This window comes from Apium graveolens, unplaced genomic scaffold (assembly GCF_009905375.1).
Source record: "Apium graveolens cultivar Ventura unplaced genomic scaffold, ASM990537v1 ctg6451, whole genome shotgun sequence".
NCBI lineage: Eukaryota > Viridiplantae > Streptophyta > Magnoliopsida > Apiales > Apiaceae > Apium > Apium graveolens.
This window is the reverse complement of record NW_027419491.1, coordinates 50,247-59,225: the sequence shown is the minus strand read 5'-3', so window position 1 is coordinate 59,225 and position 8,979 is coordinate 50,247. Positions and strand designations below refer to the sequence as shown.

The 8,979-nt window shown below is 40.9% G+C and overlaps 1 non-coding gene across 1 annotated transcript; it reads left to right on the top strand.

Moving 5' to 3' along the window:
* Positions 1–3,235: 3,235 nt before the first annotated feature.
* LOC141703294 (small nucleolar RNA R71) lies at positions 3,236–3,342 on the top strand. The gene has a single exon (XR_012567433.1). It is a non-coding gene; the product is annotated as a small nucleolar RNA R71 (small nucleolar RNA).
* The last annotated feature ends 5,637 nt before the right edge of the window (positions 3,343–8,979 follow it).

Sequence of the window (8,979 nt, the reverse complement as noted above, 5' to 3'; positions counted from 1 at the left end):
ATCAATCCGCTCAGAATAACCATAACCAAATGAATAAGCCAATGCCTCTAAGAATGCAATAACTTGAAACAGAGTTCGAATAAATCCCACAAACCAACTCACAAACCAGAAACGTGCGTGTGTGGATGCTTAACAGATATCTCTCGATACTAGATCAATAACCATAACTTATCTATCACCGAAACAATCAAAAGTTTATAAACAGAATAGATAATAAATGCATTATGACTTACAACACCTCCTTTCTACTAGAGTTATACAAGGATTCACACTATTATTGAACACATAGCAAAGATGCTTATTTGATCGTGCAATGAATGAGGTCCCAAAAGACTTATACAATAATACCCATGTAGCGAGCGTTAGGTTAGTGGATCCCAGACTATAAAAGCCTTAGGTCACTAGGCACAAAGTCCCCTAGAACTTAATAACTCGAGTATTAAAGAGCTCACTCTTGATCAATTATGCATAAACACATACTTTTTTTCTTTCTCTTTTTTCTTTTTTTTTCTTTTTTTTCAACAATTTCTGAATGAGTGCGTTTCGCTCCATCTCATTCAACCCTAGACTACTCATAAAAATATGAGCCGGCTACTAGCCATTTGACACCTAGCCTTACAACAACTAGCAATGAAATCCAAGTTTTTCTCCAGATAAAAAAAATCAGTGTTTTTACGTCATTACGAGAATATCACAAATTTTAAATATAACCAAGTGATTAAATCTCAACAACAAACAAGTATGATCATGTTCTAGATCAAAAGTAACCCTATAAGACTTTGTGAAAATATTTATTTCTGGCATGCAAATCAATTCATTAAGACTTAAACATCCCTCTATTCCTCATCACCACACTCAAATCAACATCAACTTATCCAATATCATAGTTCATCTTAAGGGATCATGCTAAATATGCATGCAAATGTAACTATATGAAATTATATAAAAACAAACAAATATGTCCTAAATGAACAATCATGCAAAAATATGAATGAACTACAACTAAACATGCAACATAAATCTATATGAATCTATATGGACACACACTACTAATCCTTACATTATCACCCCCAAACTTAAAATTTTTGATGTCCTCATTGAAGGTAATAATAAGGATTTCAGGCATACCTAGTCGTCGGAAAGATCACCCTCTTTAGATGGAGGATCAGGTGGCCAATCAACCTCGCCACTAGTGTCTCAGAAAATAGTACCGAAAGCGTGTGTCAAATCTTCAGCAAAATGATGGTGAATATCGTGCATGGCCTCCATACGCCTAATTACTCGCCTGTACTGCTCGTCACCAACACCAGTCCTATCAACTACCTGCTACACATGAGAAGAACCCTCTATAGGTACTGGAGGATCCGTTCGGCTACCCTCTACATCATCAAAGATATATCCCAACCCCTTGTCAGGGGGTGCACCTAAGAATGAATAACTCAAGTGATTTGGTAGTGGGTTGAGCTCAAGTGTAGGAACGTCTTCAATAGATGACTCGAGACGATCCTGAGAAATTTTCAGCTCTGCTAACCCAAGAGAATCGAATGGCACATCCAACTTCCTCTTCCACAGAGGTGCATTCAAAACCTGAATTTGCTCTACTTTAAAGCACTCCTCTTTAGCTGTGGGTAATTTTATTTCCATGAACACATTGAAAGTGACCTTCTGATCATGAACCTTCATCGTAAGCTCTCCTTTTTGCACATCGATCATAGTTCGGCCTGTAGCCAAGAATGGTCTTCCCAAGATAATGGGAATCTTCTTATCTTCCTCGAAATCAAGAATTACAAAGTCAGCAGGGAAGAAGAGTTTATCCACCTTGACCAAGACATCCTCCACTATACCTCGTGGATAAGCGATGGAACGGTCAGCTAGTTGCAATGACATGTATGTTGGTTTCGTCTCGGGCAGACCAAGCTTCTTGAAGATAGATAAGGGCATCAGATTGATGCTAGCTCCTAAATCACATAAACACTTGTCGAACGACAAGTTTCCTATGGTGCAAGGAATAGTGAAGCTTCCAGGATCTTTAAGCTTCGGAGGCAACTTCTGTTGCAGCACAGCACTGCATTCCTCCGTTAGAGCAACGGTCTCTAAGTCATCAAGCTTCACTTTCCGAGAGAGAATACCTTTCATAAACCTCCCATAGCTAGGCATCTGTTCAAGAGCTTCAGCGAAAGGTATGTTGATATGAAGTTTCTTGAACACCTCCAGAAACTTCTCAAACTGCTTATCCAGCTTTTTCTTCTGCAGCCTTTTAGGAAAAGGAGGTGGAGGATAAATCTGTTTCTCCCCTGTATTACCCTCAGGAGGAGTGTGTTTCACAGTAGTCTTCCTTGGTTCCACCTCTACTTCCTTCTGCACATCTTCTTCAGCCACAACTGCATTTTTTGAATCTTGAGATTTTTTTAGCTCTTCGTCTTGCTGAACTTGGGGGCTTGCGACCTTTCCAGACCTTAAGGTGATGGCGTTCACCTGTTCTTCAACTTCCCTCTTGCCTGGATTTGTTTCTGTATCACTAGGAAGCATTCCTGGTGGTCGATTCAATAAGGCATTAGCAATTTGCCCTATTTGGTTCTCCAGATTCTGGATAGAAACAACTTGGCTTTGGCATATAAGAGCCTGGTTTTTGCACATAAGTCTCAACTCCTCTAATTCAGATTTTTCATTCGAAGATAGACCTGCATCATGAGTTTGTTGTTGAAGTTGGAGTTGTTGCTGAAAACCAAGAGAGTTGAACAGCTTATTTCCAAACGGCTGGAATGGCTGTTGCATCACATTCTGATTGTTGCTCCAGCTGAAGTTAGGATGATTCCAGTTGTCAGGATGATAAGTGTCTGGAACTGGTTGTTGCGATCTCTGAAAGTTGCTCACAAACTGAGCTGAGTCACTAGATATAGCGCATTGCTCTGTCGCATGCGGACCTGCACACAGCTCACAAACACTAATTATCTGCTTAACACCATAGTTAGCCAGAGAATCGATCTTCATAGACAACGCCTTTAGTTGAGCAGTGATAGCTGTAGCTATATCCACTTCAAGAACTCCTGCTACCTTGCCCTGTGGATATCTCTGGGTTGGATACTGATATTCATTAGCAGCCATCAGTTCAATTAGATCATAAGCTTCCTTATAGCTCTTTGCCCATAATGCTCCGCCTGATGCTGCATCGAGCATGGGTCTGGACTGTGCTCCCAACCCATTGTAAAAACAAGTAATGATCATCCAATCAGGAATTCCATAATGAGGACACTTCCTAAGCATCTCCTTGTAGCATTCCCAACCTTCACTTAGCGATTCTCCCGTTTGCTGCGCAAATTGAGTAACAGCATTCCTGAGTGTAGCTGTCTTCGCCATAGGGAAGAATTTAGTAAGAAACTTCTGAGCAAGATCTTCCCAAGTAGTAATCGAACCAGCTGGTAGAGAGTGTAACCAGCTCTTAGCCTTGTCCTTCAGAGAGAATGGGAACAGTCTCAGCTTCACAGCATCTTCAGAAACACCGTTGAACTTGAAGCTGTCGCATATTTCAATGAAATCCCTAATGTGTGTATTGGGATCTTCCGTTGGAGAACCCCCAAACTGGACTGAAGTCTGTACCCATTGAATTATGTCAGGCTTGATGTCAAAGGTATTAGTTGTGATAGCTGGCCGGACAATGCTAGATTGAATGTCATTGATCTTGGGTTGAGAAAAATCCATCAAGGCTTTCGTTCGTGCTGCTGGATCTCCCATTGTAATGAGTACCTGAAACACAAACAAATAAACCGTGAAAGTAAAAGAATCCGAGTTAGTGAACTTTAATGACCACTGATGACAAGCACATAAACTAAAAATTAACACCGAGTCCCCGACAGCGGCGCCAAAAACTTGTTAGGGCGAAAACACGCGCTAATATTCACGCAAGTATACGCGTTCGCAAGTAGTATAAGATATAAATCAGATTCGTTCCCACAGAGACTGGTTTAGGTTAAGTTCAATTTATGCACCTATGCAACAATGTATGGTTATCGCTCAATGTTAAGACAAATAACAAATTGGGTTTTTATTAAACTAAGAGATTATACTAAATAACATTAACTAAGAGAATTGAAGTTGAATTAATATATATGACAAACATGGGATCCTAACTTCATTAAATACTTCATTCAATAGCCTTATTATTTTTAACCTTAGCATGTGATGGTGATGACACTAATCAGATAACACGAAACTGATAAACGCCAACTTTCGTTGCACGAGTACCATTCTACCAGACATCCACAAAAGAGATAGAAGCTGAATAGGCACCAATTATATTGAGACCCTATATGTCTATAGAATTTGACAACATAACGGTTTAAACACAAGTTATTTATCTTGATTACATAGGGCAAGTAAAACGGTTAGAGTTACCTACGAATCATGCATACACATACATGAACCTATGCTAGCATGGCAAGTTCTAAACCTCTATATTCATTTTCGTTTCAATAGAGATTAACACGCTATCTTATATGTTAGCTACGCACATAAGACGAATAAGCACAACCATACTAGGATATCAATCAATCACCACACACCAAGATATCGAAATAATTAACTATTGAAATCCATAAGTAAATCCGCTAGAATCCCATGACAACGATTAGCCCATAATCGAACTCATCGTCACCATGGGTTCCAATGAAAGCATGGTATAAACAAGGTCTTAATAAACTAAATAATAATCAAAGTACGAATAAACGAGATCTAGGTTCAACAAGAATGAAAACGAGCATCCAAAGTTACAACTAATTCAAAGAATCATAAGTTGAAAACAAGATCTTCTTTTTCGGAGTTGTTCTGTGCTTCTAGGTCTTCTCCTTGGTATCCCAATCTTCCCGGATGATGAAAACCCTTTTTTTTAAGTATATATACGCCCCTAGTGGACCTGGACCCTTAAAATCGTCAAATTCTACTCAAAAAAGGCTTTTTCAGCGAAATCAGCGACCAGCCGCGCCCTGAGCGGCCGCTCAGCTCTCCTGAGCGGGCGCTCAGCTACTGACTGGGAAAAATATTCTGATGAATCTTATTTTGGCCATAACTTGAGTTCTACTCGTCAGAATTAGGCGATTCAACTGCCCACGCGAAGCTATTGAGATTATCTACAACTTGAAAATGGCCTTGGCTTCCAATTCTGATCACTTTTCATTATATTTCCTTTAAAAGTTCTTTTCTTCATTTAACTGATACCTGAAATGCATTAACACAAAAACACATCAAAATACCAATAACTTGAGTCCAAAACACCAATTTAAGCTTGTAATAAAGCATTCCAAGCCACGAGGAAGGATCACTTCCCTCTTCCATTTATTGATCAGATGTTTGACAGGTTGGCCGGCCATGAGTATTACTGTCTTCTGGATGGCTATTCGGGGTATAATCAGATATGTATTGCACTAGAGGATCAAGAAAAGACTACCTTCACTTGTCCATTTGGCACGTTTGCTTTTCGCAGAGTTTCGTTTGGCTTATGTGGGGCATCTGCCACTTTTCAGAGATGTATGATGGTTATATTCTCTGATATGATTGGAAATAATGTCGAAGTGTTCATGGACGACTTCTCTGTCTTTGGACATTCATATGATGAATGTTTGAACAATCTTTGTGCGGTGCTCAAAAGGTGTGTGGAAACTAATTTGGTGCTAAATTGGGAAAAAGGTCACTTTATGGTGTGTGAAGGCATTATTCTTGGGAATAAGGTCTCTAGCAAGGGTCTTGAGGTGGACAAAGCCAAGGTGGGAGTCATTGAAAATCTTCCACCACCTGTTTTTGTGAAAGGAATCCGTAGTTTTTTTGGCCATGCGGGTTTTTATCGGCGTTTCATTAAGGACTTCTCGAAGATATCTAAGCCTTTGTGCAACTTGCTCGAGAAGGATGTGCCTTTCAAATTTGATGATGAATGCTTGACGGCATTCGAGACTCTCAAGAAGAGTTTGATAACTGCACCAGTTATTACGGAACCTGATTGGACAGAGCCTTTTAAGATGATGTGTGATGTGAGTGATTATACGGTGGGCGCAGTTCTTGGGCAGCGCAAGAATAATCTCTTTCATATGGTCTACTATGCTAGTAAGACTTTAAATGGAGCTCAAATGAACTACACCACTACTGAGAAGGAGCTCTTGGCTATAGTCTTTGGTTTCGAAAAATTTCGATCTTATTCACTTGGGACAAAGGTGACAGTGTTCACTGATCATGCGGCCATTCGCTATTTGGTTTCCAAGAAGGATTCGAAGCCTAGACTTATTCGTTGGGTGCTCTTGCTACAGGAATTTGAGTTAGAGATTAAGGATCGAAAAGGTACTAAGAATCAAGTAGCTGACCATCTCTCTAGATTGGAGAATCTCGATTCTACTTCACATGATAAGACATTGATCAGCGAATCTTTTCCGGATGAGCAGTTGTTCACAGTTCGGGAAGAAGAGCCGTGGTTCGCAGATATTGTGAACTATCTTGTCAGCAATATAATGCCTCCTAATATGAATACAGCTCAAAAGAAGAAGTTTCTGCATGAGGTGAAGTGGTATATGTGGGATGAACCGTATTTGTTTAGACAAGGAGTTGACCAGATCATCAGGAGATGTATCCCATTCTGTGAGACGGAGGGGATATTACGAGATTGCCACTCCATAGTTTATGGTGGACATTATGGTGGTAAAAAGACGGCAGCTCGTATTCTGCAAGCAGGTTTTTTCTGGCCTATTTTTTTAAGGATGCTCATCAGTTCATTTTAAGGTGTGATCGTTGCCAAAGAGTGGGGAATCTTACAAGGAAGGATGAGATGTCGTTAAATGTGATGCTTGAAGTCGAGGTCTTTGATATTTGGGGAATCGATTCCATGGGGCCATTTATCTCGTCCTGCAATAATCAGTACATCTTGCTGGCAATCGATTATGTCTCAAAATGGGTAGAAGTCAAGGCTCTACCGACAAATGATGCAAAGGTAGTGCTGAATTTTCTTCATAAGCAGATTTTCACAAGGTTTGGAACGCCACGAGTAATCATAAGTGATGAGGGGTCGCATTTCTGCAACCGTAAGTTCACTTCTATGATGCAGCGCTATAATGTGAATCATCGTGTTGCTACTGCCTATCATCCTCAAACGAATGGTCAAGCGGAAGTGTCTAATAGAGAGATCAAGCGTATTCTAGAGAAAGTTGTTTGTCCGTCAAGGAAGGATTGGTCTTTAAAGCTCGATGAAGTTGTTTGGGCTTACAGAACAGCATACAAGACTCCAATTGGGATGTCCCCGTTTCAACTTGTTTATGGTAAGGGATGTCATTTACCTGCGGAGCTTGAGCATAAGGCTTATTGGGCGTTGAAGAAGTTGAACCTTGATCTAGATGCAGCTGGAAAGAAGTGAATGTTTCAGTTAAATGAACTTGATAAATTTCGACTACAAGCGTACGAGAACAACAAAATATACAAGAAAAAAGTGAAAAGGTGGCACGACAGGAAGCTACATCCTAAGTCATTTGTGTCGGGGCAGCAAGTTCTTTTATTCATCTCTCATCTCCGACTTTTTCCTGGAAAGTTGAAATCAAGGTGGTCTGGACCTTTTATTGTCAAAACTGTGTTTCCACATGGAGCGGTGGAGATTTTTGAGAATGATCTGGGCCAAGCATTCAAGGTTAATGGTCAGCGTTAGAAGCATTACTATGGGGACACGGCAAACCGGGAAGTGGTTAGTGCCGTTTTATTGTCAACTTGAGTGAAGTACCCTATGTCAAGCTAATGACGAAAAAGAAGCGCTTCTTGGGAGGCAACCCATGATTTGTGACTATAGAAACCTTAGAAGTTAGTAACTTATCCAAAACCACAAAAAATCAGAAAAATCAGGGCAAGAAAAAAAAATTCCAGAAGGTTCCTGAGCACCCGCTCAGCAAGCCGAGCGCCCGCTCAGCTCTGCTGAGCACCCGCTCAGCAAGCCGAGCGCCCGCTCAGCTCTGCTGAGCACCCGCTCAGCAAGCTGAACGCCCGCTCAGCTCTGCTGAGCGACCGCTCAGGGCCCGATTGTCTGAATTTTTTTTAAGCCTTAGAAAAATCCAAAAAAATCAGAAAATACAAAAACACAAACACAAACCCACTACCCACGAATTATTTTCCCATTACCCACGTTTTTAACCCTCGACCACATTCCTAATCAAATTTTAACCTAATCTCTACCCTATATATACATACAACTATTCCATATACTCCCCCATACACTTTCAACCTTAAAACTCTCTCCTATTTTCAGAAACACAAAGCTTAAGCACTTTTTCTCAGTTTCAATGGCACCCAAGAGATCCAGGACTATTGATAGCAACAACATTGTTCCTACTGCTGATTCTTCGAGGGATACTGCTGCGAGACCTCGTTTGTTTGATAGGGCTGCTGAGGAGGAGTATACCAGGCTTCTGAGTAAGCCGATTTTGAAGGAGAGGGGATTCTTACCATCGGGGAGGGATGGTGAATTGTTGCCAATGATTGCTGAAAAGGGGTGGATTTCTTTCTGTGAGTCACCAGAGGTAGTTCCGATGAGCGTGGTTCGCGAGTTCTATGCGAACACGAAAGCTGAAAAGAATGAGTTTTCTGTTGTACGGGGGCTGACAGTGGATTATCATCCTGAGGCGATTCGCCGTGTAATTGGGCAGCGACAGAGGAAGCCCACGGAGGAGAATTGGAATGAGAAGACTGCTGAAGATTTTGACTTGGACTTGATTTGTGCTACTCTCTGTAGGCCGGGCACGGTTTGGACGTTCAAGACTGGGACTAATGATTATCATCATTTTCCGGCGATTGCGATGAATAGGTATGCCCGTGCATGGAATGCATTTATTTGTGCTAATATTCTGCCTACTTCACATGCACATGAGATTACAGTTGAGCGAGCACAGTTGTTATGGGGTATTTTGAATGAAGAGTACTATGTGGACCTTGGTAAGTTCATCTACCAAGGAATTCTAAAGTTTTTGA